A 13265-nucleotide genomic window follows, 5' to 3' on the forward strand; every position below is an offset into this window, starting at 1 on the left:
GGTGTGTTCCTCTTTGGGTTGATCTTGTGTGGAACTCTGCGCTTCCTGGACTTGGGTGACTTTCCTTTCCCAAGTTGGGAAAGTTTTTGGTTATTATCTTTCTTAACTCAGGTCCTTTCTTCTTCTGGGACCCCTATATTGCAATATTAGTGTGCTTCGTGTTGTCCCAGAGTTCTCTTAAACTAATCTCATTTCTTTTCATTTTTTTTCTGGTTTGCAGTAGTGATTTCCACTAATCTGTTTTCTAGCTCATTGATCTGTTCTTCCTCATTTAGTCTATTGGTTCCTTCTAGTGTGTTACTCATTTCAGTGATTTTATTCTTCAACTCTGGGTATTTATATTTTTCAACTCTTTGCTAAAAACTTCTGTATTTGCATCTATACCCCTCTTGAGTTCTCTGACCATCTTCACCATCATTACTTTAAACTGTTTCTCAGATAAATTACCTATCTCCTCATCACTTATTTCTTCTGGGATTTTATCTTGTGCCTTGGCCTGAGATAGTCTTCTGCTGCCTCATATTGCCTATATTTCTGTTTGTATTTTTAGATAGGTTAGTTATGTTTCTCCATCTTGGAGAGCTGGCCCTTATGGAGACATCCTATGCGTCCCAGCAGTGCACTCCTCTCTTGTCACCCAAGGTCCAGGGTCCAGCCCATCCCAGTGTAGAGTCTGGCCTGTGTTTGTGGATTCCTTCCACAGGCTTTGGGATTGTTTCTTTCTTATTTCTAGTATCTGCCCCTGGTGGATGAGGCTGGACAAGAGGCTTACCTAGGTTTCCTGGCAGAAGGAGCCAGTGCCTGCCCACTGCTGGGTGAAACTTGGTCCTGGATCTCTGGTGGGTAGGGCTGTGTCTAGAGGCCTTGTGACTTAGGAAGTCTGCCGATGGGTGTGGCTGTGTTCCCACCCTGTATGTTGTTTGGCCTGAGGCTTCCCTACAGGCTGTTGGGTGGGGCTAGGTCTTGATGCTAATGATCCAATCAAGATGTCAGCCTCCAGGAAAGCTCATGTAGATTAACACTCCCGGAATGTCCATCACCAGCTTTTATGTCCCTTAGGTGAGCTGCAGCCATCCCCTATGTCCCCAGGAGACCTTCCAAAACCAGCAGGCAGGTCTGGCCCAGGTTCCTATGAAATCACTGCCTCTGCCTTTGGACCTGGCACACTTGAGATTCTGTGTATGCTTCCCAAGAGAGTGAAGTCTCTGTTTCCCCCAGTCCCATGGGGCTCCTGGAGCTAAGCCCCACTGGCCTTCAAAACCAGATGTCCTGGGGTCTCCTCCTCCTCCCAATGCCAGAACCCCTGCCTGGGGAGCCTGCCGTGGAGCTTAGAACTCTCACTCCTGTGGAAGTGCCTCTGTGACTTAAATTATTCTTCAGCTGTGGGTCTCCCAACCTGGGGGTATAGGGCCTGATTATATCGCGAGCACACCCCTCCTACTGTCCTGCTGTGGTTCCCTCTTTATGTTTCCAGTTGCAGAAAGTCTTTTTTGCTAGGTTCCAGTCTTTTTTTGATGGTTCTTTAGCAGTCAGTTGTGGTTTCCTTGTAGTCACAAGGAGAGGTGAGCTCATGATCCTACCACTTGGTCATCTCTGCTCTCCCTCATCCATTAAAATTTGATCATGAGATTACAGCAATTCAGTCACATCTTTGGTCTCACTTCTGATTCTAGTTCTTAGTTTACTGTTTCCATCACATCTTTAGATACTCCACTGAAGTCTTAAACCCCTCAATCTCATCCGTGATGGTTGGAATTAACTTCTTCCACTCCTGTGTATTTTTACTTTTTCCAATGAATCACAAATATTCTGAATGGCGTCTAGAATGATTAATTCTTTCCAGAAGTTTTTCAGTTTACCTAGATCCATCAGAGGAGTTACCGTCTATGGTAGCTATAGCCTTATGAAATGTATTTCTTAAATAATAGGACTTAAAAGTTGAAATTACTCTTTGATCCATGGGCTGCAGAATGGATGTCATCTTAGGCATGAAAACAACATTAATCTCGTCATGCGTTTCCATCAGAGCTCTTGAGTGACCAAGGTGCATAGTCAATGAGCATTTTGAAAGGACTTTTTCTGAGCGGTAGGTCTCAATAGTTAGCTCTAAATATTCAGTAAGCCATGTTGTAAACAAATGTACTGTCATTCAGGCTTTGTCGTTCCATTCATAGAGCACAGGCAGAGTAGATGAAGCTTAATGTTTAAGGGTCCTGTGGTTTTCAGAATGGTAAATGAGCACTGGCTTCAATCTTAATGTACCAGCTGCATTAACCCCTAGCAAGAGAGCCAGCCTGTACTTTGAAGTTTGATGGCAGGCATTGACTTCTCTCTAGCATGAAAGTCCTAGATGGCATCTTCCAATATAAGGCTGTTTCACCTACAATGAAAAATCTGTTGTCTAGTGTAACCTCCTTCATTAATTATCTTAGTTAGATCTTCTGGATAACTTGTTCAGCTTCTACGTCAGCACATGCTGCTTCACCTTGCACTCTTATGTTATGGGGACAGCTTTTTTCTCCTTAAACCACACTGAACTAACCTCTCTTAGCTTCAGATTTTTATTCTGCAGCTCCTTCACCTCTCAGCCTTCATGGAATTAAGAAGAGTTAGAGTCTTGCTCTGGGTTAGGCTTTGGCTTAAGGAAATGTTATGGCTGGTTTGATCTTCTATTCAGATAGAAGATCTCCATGTCAGCCATAAGGCTGTTTCATTTTCTTACCAGTTGTGTATTCACTGGAGTAGTACTTTTAATTTCCTTCAAGCACATTCCCTTTGCATTCACAGGTTGGCTAACTGCTGGTGCAAGAGGCTGAGCTTTTAGCCTGTCTTGGCTTTTTACATGCCTTCTTCCCTGAGCTTAATCGCTTCTAGCTTTTGATTTAAAGTGAGAGACATGTGACTTCTTTCACTTAAACACTTAAGAGTCTATTCAGAGTTGTTAATTGGTCTAATTTCAATATTGTTGTGTCTCAAGGAATAGGGAGGCCAGAGCAGAGAGAGAGAGAGACAGGGAATGACTGGTCGGTGGAGTAGTCAGAATACACGCAACATTTATTAAGTTTATTGTTTTATATGGGTGAGGTTTCTGGCACCCCAAAACAATTACAGTAGTAACATCAAAGATCACTGATTGCAGATAACCATAATAAATATAATAAAATATAATAATAATGAGAAAGTTTGATATGTGAGAATTACCAAAATGTGACATACAGACAAAAAGTGAGCAAATGCTGTTTTAAAAATGGTGCTGACGGACTTGCTTGATATAGGCTTGCCACAAACCTTCAATTTGTAAAAAATACAGTATCTGTGCAGATACAGAAGCTCAGTAAAACAAGGTATACCTGCTTAGGTCCCCAGAGGAAGCAAGAACAGCTTATGGAGTAGGCATCTCTTTAAAGAATTATTGATGTCAGAGTCTATCCATTTAAAGCTGAAGGCCCTTAGAAGAAAGTCATGTTAAAAATAGTCATTGAACACAATAAGGGAGAAGACTGGTGACTAAGCTGGAGTTTGCTCTTTAGAAAACTAATTGTTTCAGATTCTCATAATGTTAGATGGTTGGTTTACTTAAAAAGTAATTTGAAGGAGGACCAAATTAGGCTTCCTCTGTTAGTAATGTAAACTATATAACCAATTTATCTAAAAATCATATTCGCTGATGACTATGTTTATAAGCTATCACATGATAAAGCTGAACTTGTCTAGGCATGTTGTATTGGTCTCAGAAAATTTCTCATTGGTGTTGGGGAAACCTCTCTTGTCAGCAGATATCCTAAAAGCATAATGATAGTAGTTTAATTACATAATCCAAACTTTGCTCTGCTTCAATATTTATAAATGATATGGTTATTCAAAATGTGCTGAAATGATTCCATTATTAGATTAGATCTGTTGCAGATATGTTCGTTCTTAAGTGTGAGAAAGATGAAATGAAAGTTATGTGAAAGCTGTTAGGTTAAACTTCACTAATTTGTATCTTTACCTCCCCACCTAATCCCATAACTAGTCCACAAGGTTCTGGGGGGCAGTTGAATGTTTGAGATTTGATTTTGTGTGCTTTTTTATTTTTAAAGCCTGAACATTTCTTATATTTCCATGGGCAGGGAAGCCTTAGGTTGTATTTAAATATAAGTTATCTAAAAGTAAGGGAAATATGCAAATTATTTCTGTAGCAATCAGTGGAAATGATCAAGCAGCTTAAGGCAGTTTATATCATGATGAAACAAAGTATTTAATTACAAATGACTTAAAAATTTAGCCAGAGTAAATTCACATTTATTTAAATTTGAGAAATACTTTAAAAAATAATGGTTGGTATGGCATGTCATCTGTGTTTCTTCCTAAATGTACTACTATAAGTGTTTTTCCTGAGATAAAAATTCCAATGGAAAAGTTCTTGGCTTTCTAAATCTGGTAATTGTACCTCATTCTCCAGTTCTGACGTTAGAAGTACTTTAGCAATATATGTAATTTTTACTTTTTTCTCAACTTGCTTTTTTATCCTTTTAATTTAGAGAAATTAAACTCTTTACATACTTCATATGAAAGTATTAATCAAATTTTTTTGATTCTGCATGCAAAATATGCTCAAGATACAGGTGATTTCACTCACACTGACAAATTTAATATGTTCTTTCCTAAAATATTTGTCTATCATTCTTGGAAATTCTTCTAAAATTATGATTTCCATTTTACCTTCTGGTTTTGGTTTGATGTCTAATTTTCTTGAAATTTCACAACCATTTTCTATCACTTTTGCCTTTGAAAATTGTAGTTTTTAATAAATGAATCTCTTATTTCAATTAATTAAAAAAATTTTGTGTTGTAGTTGGGTGTTTTTCTCTCTTATTACTGTTATTAAATGCCTTGTTTTTATATTTGGAGGTATGTATCTATATATACATATGTATATGTTTACATTTTTATTTTACTTTTTAAAGTTATTCTTTTGTGTTTTTTTAAATTAAAATTTTTTTTTCATTTTATTTTTTTGGGGGAGGTAATTAGGTTTATTTATTATTTTTATTGTTTATTTAACAGAGGTACTGGGGATCAAACCCATGACCTTGTGCATGCTAAGCATGCGTTCTACCACTGAACTATACCCTCCCCTCTTTTGTTTTGTTTTAACACACTTATTTTAGTTTATTAGTAGTATTTATTGCTCAGATGTTGCAAACTACAATAATGAGTATCCTAACATACAAATTAAACTGTCTGGAGTGAGAAGTATGAGACACATAACAGAGACTCTAGGCTGGACTGGAATAATTTTTTTTTAACCACAGTCACATATTTTCCTTTTGTATTATAAGGAATCTAATTTATCCTCTTACATTTGAGGGGTCCCCTGCCACACCCTTCATGTTTTATTAGTTTACAGCCTCTGTGCCTTTTATTTCCTTGCCTTATTGCAGTAGCAAGGAATTCAGTACAGCGTTGAAAAAGAATGGTGAGAGAGGAGAGCCTTGCCTTGATTCCAGGTTTGATGTGGGGGGAACACTCAGTCTTACACCTTTAAGTATGATGTTAATTATAGAGTTTTGCTGTAGAGTACGCATTTATCAAATTGAGGAAATTCCTGTCTATTCTTGCTTGCTGAGAGATTTTAATGACTAGATGCTGAATTTTGTCTGATGGGTTTTCCACATAAATTGATATGATTTTCTCCCCCTTTAAACTGTTAATATGATAGGTCAAATTGATTCTTTTGATTGAAGCCAGACCTGCATTTCTGATATAAACCTTACTTGGTTGTGTTGTATTATTATTTTTTGATATTGATGAATTCCATATGCTAATACTTTGTTGAGGATTTTTATGTCTGTGTTCATGAAGGGTATTGAACTGTAGTGCATTTGTAATGTCTTTATCTGGCATCGGAATCAGATAGTACTGGTTTCTTATAATGAGTTGGGAAGTGTTCTATCCTTTTCTATTTCCTGGAAGAGATTGTGTAGAATTAGTTATTCTTTAAATGTTTGCTAGAATCTGCCATTGAAACTACCGGGGCCTAGAGATTCCTGTTTCAAAAGGATTTTATCAATTCAGTTTCTTTAATAGTTATTGAACAATTCCAAGCATCTATTTCTATTTGGGTGAGTTTTGGTAGTTTGTGATTTTCAAAAAGTTGGTCCATTTCATCTAAGTTGTTGAATTTATGCATGTAGAATTGTTTATAGTATTTACTTTTTAATGTTTTGGGGATCAATGATAGTCCCTCCTTCATTCTTGATATTAGTGATTTGTGTCTTCTCTCTCTTTTTTTCTTTGTCAGTCTTACTAGGGGTTTATTAATTATGTTGCTTTTTCAAAGAACCATCTTATGGTTTATTGACGTCTTCTGTTTTTTGTTTTGTTTTGTTTTAAGTTTCATTAATTTCTGTTGTTGGAAGCTTAGGTTGTTGGTTTGAGGCTTTTCTAACAGAAGCATAGGATGCTATAAATTTGCCTTTTAGCACTGTACTTGCTTTATCCCCTAAATTTTGTTGTGTTGTGTTTTCATTTTTGTTCAGTTCAGAACATTTTCTAATTTTCCTTGTTATTCCTTCTTTAATTTCCAAATGTTTGGAGGCTTTTCCAGTTATCTTTCTGTTATTGACTGATAGTTTAATTTCATTGTCATCAGAGAACATAATTTCATATGATTTTAGGTTCTTTTAAAATTGTTATTAGGACCTAAGATATGGTCTGTCCTTGCTAAGTGTTCCATGTGCACTTGAAAAGAATGTGGTTTCTGCTGATATTGTTCAGTTTTGTATCCTTGCTGACTTTCTACTATTGTTATCTATTACTGAGGGAGTGTTGAAATCTCCAACTATAATTATGGATCTGTCTCTTTCTCCTTTTGGCTCTGTCAATTTTTGTTTCGTGTATTTTGAAGCTCTGTGGTTGGGTACATAAATACCTATGATTGTTATGTTGTCTTGGTGAATTGACCCTTTTATCATTAAATAGTGTCTGTCTATATTTCTGGTAATTTTCTTTGCTCTGTAGTACTTGGTCTGATATTAATACCTTATATAACCAATCTGCTTTCTTTTGATTAGTGTTTGCATGGTACATCTTTTCCATTCTTCTGAATTTTTCTTAAGTACAGTTTTTAATCTACCTCTATCATTATATTTAAAGTAAATTTCTTATAGAGAGCATATAGCGATTTATGTTTCAATTTTTCTGATAATCTCTGTATATTGGCATATTTAGACCATTTGTATTTATTTATATGTTTGGATTTAGATCTACCATTTTATTGTTTTTGTTATGATTTCTCTCTTTTCTTCTTTTTCCCTTTTTCTGCCCTCTTTTGGATTTCTTGAATTTTTTTTAGCATTCTATTTAAACTTATCTATTGTGTTTTTTGACTAATATTACTTTGGATAGCTTTTTTAGTGGTTGCTCTAGAGATTACTCTAAGCATTCTTAAGCTTCTACAGTTTATTTTAAATCAATATTTTCCTAATTCAAATGGAATGTAGAAAACTTATCACCACTTCTATCTCTTTACCCTCTACTCTTTCTGTTACAGAGGTCTTACAAATGATAAAACCCATCAGATAATGTTGTCTATTTTGCTTACAACTATTATACATATTTTTAAGAAGTCAAGAGGAGAACAGTGTCTTATATTTACCTGGATATGTATCATTTCTCTTGCTCCTTCTTGACTCCTCATGTTCTAAATTTCCATTGGTATTATGTCCTTTCCACTTCTTTTAGCGTTTCTTTTAGAGCTGATGTGTTGACAGTTAATTCTTATGATTTACCTTCATCTGAGAATGTTTTCATTCATGAAAAATATTTTTGTAGGATATAAAATTCTAGGTTGACAGTTCTTTTCTTTCAGTACATTAAAAATTCTATTACTTCCTTCTGGCCTCCATGATTTCTGATGAGAATTTCACAAGTTTTCTTCTCTGGCTGCTTTCAGGAGTCTTTGCTTTGTCCTTCTCTTTATCAGTTTGATTATAATGTGTGTGGGTGTGGATTTTTTTGAATTTATCCAAATTGGGCTTTGCTGAGCTTCTTGAATGTGTAAGTACATCTTTCACCAAATATGTACAAAATTTTCGACTATTCAAATATTTTTTCTATTCCACCTCCTTTCACTTCTCCTAAGACTCCAATGATACAAATGTTAAACTTTTTGTATTGTCTCACAGATCTCAGAGATTCTGTTCATTTTTCAGATTTTTTTCTCTGCTCAGATTGGATAATTTCTATTGATATATTTCAAGTTCACAAGCTCACTGACTCCTCTTTTATCTCTAGTCTGCAGAGTCCATCCAATGAATTTCTTATATTTATTTTTGTATTTTTTATTTCTAAAATGGCCACTTGATTTTTTTTTTTTTTTTGTCTTCTATTTCCTTCCTGAAAATTTCTTTCCATTTGCTTCCAAAAGTATTCATCCTTAGCGTGTGGTTATAATAGCTGCTTTAACATATTTCTCTGGTTACTCTAACATTTGTGTCATGTCATGATTGGTTTCTGTTGATTGTTGAGTCGAGATTTATTTCAGTTCTTTGTATGCCAAATAATTTTGAATTTCATCCTTGACATTTTGAACATTGCGTTTGAATCTCTGGATAACTAAGGGTACTGTTGATTTTGGTTGTTTTAGTAGGCAGTCAGTCAGGTTAGGTTCAGGCTGCACACTCTGGTGTCTCTGTGAGCTGTGGCTCTAGTACCAGTTTAGTTTCTAAGTGTTTGCAGTGCTATTTGGATCAGCCCTGCATGTGTACTACCCAGTGGCAAATCTGGGATCTGGGCCGTACTCTACCCTACAGCTCATTTCTCAAAACGTGTGCTGTGTTATTTATGGTCTGATCCATGCATCTGCAGCTCAGAGGTGAGCCCAGTAATCCGGACTTCATGACATAAGTGTCTTCATTTTCCTGCTTTTCACAATTTCCTTGACACTTTTTGGTTTCCTAGGGCCTCCCTTCCCAATCCTTCATCCAGAAAGCTGGCGCTTTAGTTTCTCCTCCCTGCTGCAGACTTTCTGTGACTGCGCATGTGGCTAAGAGGTGACAAGTCAGAGAGAGAAGAAAAGCAACGGGGATTTGCCTCTGTTCTTGTGATCATATTCTGGTCAGAGGGAAGGGGTCTGCTTACTCTGAACTCTCTGGAGTTTAGGTGCCTTTCCAGGCTGCTGTGGTATTAACTGGCAGCTTGGATGGTAGAGAAGGGAGAAAATCAAAGAAGGTGAAAAAAGAGAGAGAGACATAACCTACTCTCTTTCGTCTTTAGGAGTCGCCTTTGTCACTCTTCAGTTCAGAAAGGGAGGTCATATGTTTTCTCCTTTTGTGTGCTCTTGGTGCCACTTCTGTGTTTCAAACTGCTTTTGGGTCCAGGCCAGATGATAACGTAGGAAAAAGAACTATAAAGTTTTCACCACTTCTGTAGAATTTAGAATTCGAAAGCTTTCCCAGTTCAGTTACTACCATTTACATTTCAGAATCCTTGGGTACATGGCTTCGTGCATTCTGTCTAGGATTTAAAGTTGCATTTAGTGGAAGAGACAGATATGTTACTTACTCTGCATCTTTGGAATTGGAAACTCACAGCTTTTTAATTCAAGTAAAAGCACACTGCCATTGCCTACAGTATGTCTTAGAGTTCTTCCCACGTCTCAAAGGTTCCTTTCTTTGGAACTTTACGAAGGTAGTGGAAGGTGTTGTTGAGCTAACTAGACTCATATGCATGGATAAATGCAGCTATAGGATAACATAGCAGATTCAGGAATCAATTTCCAATTTTTCTTCACCAAGGAACTAATTATTTGACTGTGGCAAAAAATACTTATTCTGGCTCAGCCTAGAACCTCTATTATGTAACTCACATGTTTTTCATTCTCAAGTGTTTGCTTCATATGTTAGGATACTCATTATTGTAGTTGTGATCTTTGAGCAATGGACAAAATTGTTACTCTCCAATATACTTTTGCAAAATGGTGCTTGTATGATGCTGCATCTCTAACCTGAGTGTTTAGGGCATCTATTTGGTGGCAGTGTTCTCCATGGCAGTAGTCCTCAATCTGGGAAATGAAAAGAACTTCCAGGGGGATACAAAGGTACCAATATTTTTTTCAACACTTTTATGAGATACAATTCACATACCATACAATTCACCTAGTTAAAGTGTACCTTTTGGTTGTTTTTGGTATGTTATGTTATTTTAAGAAATTATGATAAAATATGCAGAGCAAAATTTGCCATTTTTAAGGGTACAATTCAGTGGCATTTATTACATTAACAATGGCAACCATTATCATCATCTATTTCCAAGACTTCTTTGTCACTCCAAATAGAAACTATGTAACTGTTAGGGGAAACTATGTAACTTATTCATTTACGATATGAAAGTCTCCAGTTAATCTACATTTGCCTACACTATAGTTCTTGGTTCTTTAGAAATATACTTTTGTAACTTTTGTCTTATACTTCCTCCCTTGTCGCTTAAAGAAATTTTTTTTTACCTTGTGTTTTCAATTTATGGGAGTTCATGGCCCTTCTCTTAAGGCTGAGTCCTAAAGACTATCCTTAGAATCTCTCTTACTAAACTAATATCAACTTTCTGGAATAGAAAAACTAGTTGCTTCAGATTGATCAGAAATCTACTCTTGGCTCAGTCAGTCATGACCAGTTGAGTGGGGACTAGAATCCCACAGTACAGACATGGCTGCTGAGAGTCTACTGATGTAGACCGTGTCAGGGTCATTCCTGGAAAAGGCAGAATGTTTACTAGCCTGGTACACATCCAAGAGGTGCTTTCTACACTGTAGACTAAAGCACTGGAAAAAGTTATGATGTTCTTGTAAACAAGATGGAGAAACATGAACTGAATCCTGGAGAATCGGGTACAATTGTAAGTAATTCAACAACCAGATCCAAGGAGGGTGAACTGATGTTAGCCTGAATGTAGGTCATTAGTGATGATCTGAAGGGCTCTGCTCACCCTGCCCTGATTTTAGCTTTTCTCTCCTAGAATGCAAGTGCACACATGAACAGAGGCTATGGTCCTTGCTTCCTTGGAGTTATCAGGCCACATTAAGAAAATGGTAGTCATTTGTCATTTTCTGGCCACCCTTAACTCCCCTTCCTGGTATACTATCCCCCATTCATGATGGGATGGTAAGTCCAGGAGGCTCCCATTGGAGCTCCCCTGGGAATGAGTAATGCAAAGATGGGGAAATGGCTGATATTCACTCATCCCTCCCCTCCCACTTCCAGCCTTTTCTCTAGTCTATTCTCCTGAAACCCTCAGTTAGTGAGCATTGTACTTTGGGATTTTATCTGTTCTTTCACATTTTTTCTTTTTATTCTATGCTCTAGGGGATTTCCTCTATTTAACCTTATGATTTGTAAACATTTTATTTCAGCTATCATATTTTAAATTTCTAGTTGCTTCTCTGATTATTCTTTTTTCAAATCAACCTCCTCCGGTTTTATAAAATCTACTTAAATCTCTCTGACTCAAGTTTTCTTCTATTGCCTGATTGTCGTTGTTTCCACCAGAATTTGTTTTTCACGTTTCTCTATCTTGGTCTTTCCTTCTCAAGCTGCTGGATCTGCTAATATCTTCAGGATCTTTGCTGCTTGTCTGGTCATATTTAAGAAAGAAGTTCCACGTAAAAGGGGTGACATCTCCCCAGTGAGAATTCTGAGTGGGTACTCTGGATGTGAGGAGTTAGGGGAGTTGAGTGGGAACTCATTTTTAGGCTGAGCCCACCTGCTGGCCAGAATAAGCTTTTGACTAAAAACGCTGGATGCTGCAATACGGATTGTTTAATTTCTTTAAAAGAACTGTCAGGGACTTGTTTGTTTACTTTTGCCTGAGGATAAATGCCAGCTGCCTGTACTTGCTGGGTGTGTGTATGAGGGAAAGACTGGGACTGGAGAGTGGAAGCAGGTGGTAGAGAAAAGCAGGTGGGTACACTTGATCCACCGTCAGAGCTTGCCTGGTTCCCCAGGCTGACTGGCAGCCCTCCCCTGCAGCCCCCGTAGCTTGTCTGGGGCCGGCTGTCTAAGGCCTTCTTTATCTGTTAACCCTGTCCCATCAACTTTCTGGCTTCCAGATACATGCTGACTATCTCATCCTCAAGTGACACCCCCTTACTCTGTTCCCATTTGGGTATGGGTTTATTCATTTTTATCCCCTGGGAGTAGGTAATTAGGTTTATTTCTTTGTGTATTAAAAAAAATTTTTTTTTGATGTAGTTTCTGGGATTAGAACCCAGGACCTCGCACATGCTAAGCATTCACTCTACCACTGAGCTATACCCTCCCTCGCTCCCTTTTGCACTTCTGTTCCTTTAATACAAAGAGTCAAGGCAGCGTGAGCATGTCTGGTTCATAAAAGTTAAAAAACAACAACATACATTTATTGTTTGTTGTCTTGCAAGTATTATTTCTAGCAAAAGATCTGTGAACTAATGTAATGTTTCCATTAATTAAATAATTTATTTCTTACTATTTAAAAGAGTATACAAGTAATATACAAAAACATGCTTGTCTTTAAAGTGCGACTACAAAAGCATGTAGACTATAAAAAGAAATTGGCTTTTCCCTGCTAGTTCTCCTCATGCTATTACTGCTCTTTTCCTGGGAAGTAACTGCTGTTAATAATTGGGTATATATCCTCGACTACTGCGAATGTATTTATATATCTGTGTCTGTCTGGTTATCAGTTTGTTTATCTTTTTTATTTAGATAGGATCAAGTTTCATATGTTGTTTTGTGAATTTTAACTTGGCCGTGGCCTTGGACAGTTTTTCATGGTAGTAGGTGTAGAGCTATCATTCTTTTCCCTACTGGTTGACATGTAAGTAATTTGCAGTTTTTCTTTTTCAAAAAGGCAAAATCTATTACTTTGCTGTTTCACTGACCTGTAGCATGATTTCCACCCAAACTGAGAAATCCTTGTCGTATCTGTAAAGAATCCCAGTGGATTAAACTGAAAAACCCAGTTGGGTGAACTATAGCAAGTTGAACAGATCATAATATATGATAATATTTAGAAGTGCAGTGCTAAAACCTCTTTATTAAAGTTCATGCTGTCCTATCCCAGCTAATGAATGGAACAGAATCAAATCACGTTTATTTTGCTAAGAGTTAAGGAGGCAAACCAGCTTGTATGTCATTTCTCAAACATATTAATAAATGCCCAGGTTTAAAAGTCCTTGTTTTTTGTCTACTGTTCTTTTCCTGCCTATTTTTCTTAGTTTATTCTCCATACTCTAAGCTTCTGATTTA

Source organism: Camelus bactrianus, chromosome 9 (assembly GCF_048773025.1).
Source record: "Camelus bactrianus isolate YW-2024 breed Bactrian camel chromosome 9, ASM4877302v1, whole genome shotgun sequence".
NCBI classification, from domain to species: Eukaryota; Metazoa; Chordata; class Mammalia; order Artiodactyla; family Camelidae; genus Camelus; species Camelus bactrianus.